The sequence below is a fragment of the Triticum dicoccoides genome, chromosome 6A, assembly GCF_002162155.2.
Source record: "Triticum dicoccoides isolate Atlit2015 ecotype Zavitan chromosome 6A, WEW_v2.0, whole genome shotgun sequence".
Classification (NCBI taxonomy): Eukaryota; Viridiplantae; Streptophyta; class Magnoliopsida; order Poales; family Poaceae; genus Triticum; species Triticum dicoccoides.
Window position 1 is genome coordinate 229,614,176 of NC_041390.1, and position 2,170 is coordinate 229,616,345.

Here is a 2,170-nt window from a genome sequence, read left to right on the forward strand (position 1 = left end):
TCGCTACTCACTCCGATGGAGGCCAGGGAGTATTTGGTTACTGGATCTATCCGTTGGGAGATGGTAGCTCGGGATATCTTCAACCGGTTTGGATGTCGGTCATGTAATAGGATAGATAATTAGTTTACCTATCTATTTTTAGCCAACCGGTTGTGGCGTCTTTTCCTGGCTAGTTTGTGTATCTAGCCTTTTAGGCTCTGTGTGAGCTGCCTTTTTCCTTTTTTCAGTTGAAGACTTTGGAATCTTGTTGGCCCTTTTGTTTATTTGGTTAATAAGATGGCCGTATGCATCACTCTGATGCAGAGGCCGGGGAGCTCCCCTTTTCGAAAAAAAAAACGATATACGAAAGAAATTGACATCTTCTGTCCAATGCGGAGAACCGCGGCCATGTATATATGCCTTCTCCCCTTTTCAGCGCTTCTCTTAGATTTTGATAGGAATCATCAACTTGCTTGTTAGTACTACTTTTCAACGAGAAGACCAAAATCGCATTGCCACAGGTCCACCTCGCGCAAGAAAAATGGGAGAAAAGACAGCTCCATTGCATCTATCTGCCAATCTATCTACTACGGATAGACGAGAGGGGGGACACTGTGCGGAGGAGCAACAAACAACGCGCCGGCGCCTTGGCGCCGTACGATGCAAGTGCAACGGCTTGGATCGTGGTCATGGATGGGAGTGGAAGGAACCTGCTCTGTCGGCAGAGAGCATAGGAGGCACGCATAGCATGGTGAGTGTTGCCAAACTTGGTCAAGCGATAGACTTCAGCCATACGCACAAGGTTACCTTTTTCAGACATCAACGAGGGATCTAATATCCAAAGGTCCCACCGAATCAAGCGACCTTAACCAAAAAGAGAGAAAAACATTCGAGTTAACTAAACATCTTGATGGGCACAGGATTAATTCTTGTTAGCTTCAGTTCAACGGCTAAGATAATTTTCTCGGGTGAAGCTCACCTTTTTTTTGTACATAATGTTGCCGAAGCATGACGCCACCATGTACTCCAAGGCCTAGATTCTAGATCACCTTATGTATAGAGCTTTGATCCACTCTGGCGTATCAGTTGATAATAATAAGATTTGGAAGATGAAGATACTTCTTAAGAATAAAATCTTTGTATGTTATCTTCGTCGCGGAGTCATTTTTACTAAAGGCAACCTTTTCAAGAGGAATTGGCATGAAAGTATGCAATGTATTTTGTCCGCATGATGAGACAACAAAATATTTGTTCTTACAGTGTAAATTGACTCGTTCTTATGGTCAGCTATTCAAATAGCTTCTGACTTGTATCCCCCTTTGTAGTGTTGATAACATATTTGGCAACTGGTTACATGGGATTGATCACAGGTTTAGAATTCTTCTCAAGGTGGAAGCGTTTGCCATGAATTGGTCGCTTTGGCTATGTAGAAATGATAAGGTTTTTTATGATAAAAGTATTTCTCTTATGAAGGTTATCTACAGATGTACCGGGACGCTTCGTTTATGGTCCTCTCTACAACGAGTGAAGAATCGAGACCTGTTTACAAAGATGTGTACACGATTGGAGATTATGACAAAGGATACTTTTATCCAACATGGGTGGCAGTATGATTTTAAAATTGTGCCACCGACGATTTAGGCGTTATACATATATACAATTTTCTTTGGATTTCATCTTCTTCTTTTATTTTGGCTTGTTAGGGGACTTTGTTGGCTGTGTGCATCCTTGTTTTTTTAAGACAGTACAGACGCAAGCGATCATATACACGCGCATACAATCATCCATATAAACGCACACACTATTTCTATGAGCACATCCGAAAGACTGAGTCGGAATATCATTTTAAAATTTACGAAGTCACCGTAGACATCTCGTCATCGACGGGAATGCCTACTTTTACTCAACATGGATGGCAGCATGATTTTAGGATTGTGCCACCGACGATTTAGGCGTTATACATATATACAATTTTCTTTGTATTTCGTCTTCTTCTCTTATTTTGGCTTTTTATGAAGACTTTATTAGCTGTGTGCATCTTAATTATATAGAGACCGGATGTAATACTTAAACTTTTTAAATAATAAAGCGCTCTTTTTTGAAAAAAGACCACCTTTGACGGGAAGCGTCAAGTGCCGAGTTTGAGGTTAACTACCGATAGCCCCCCGCTCCCCCGCTCCCTAGGGTTTCC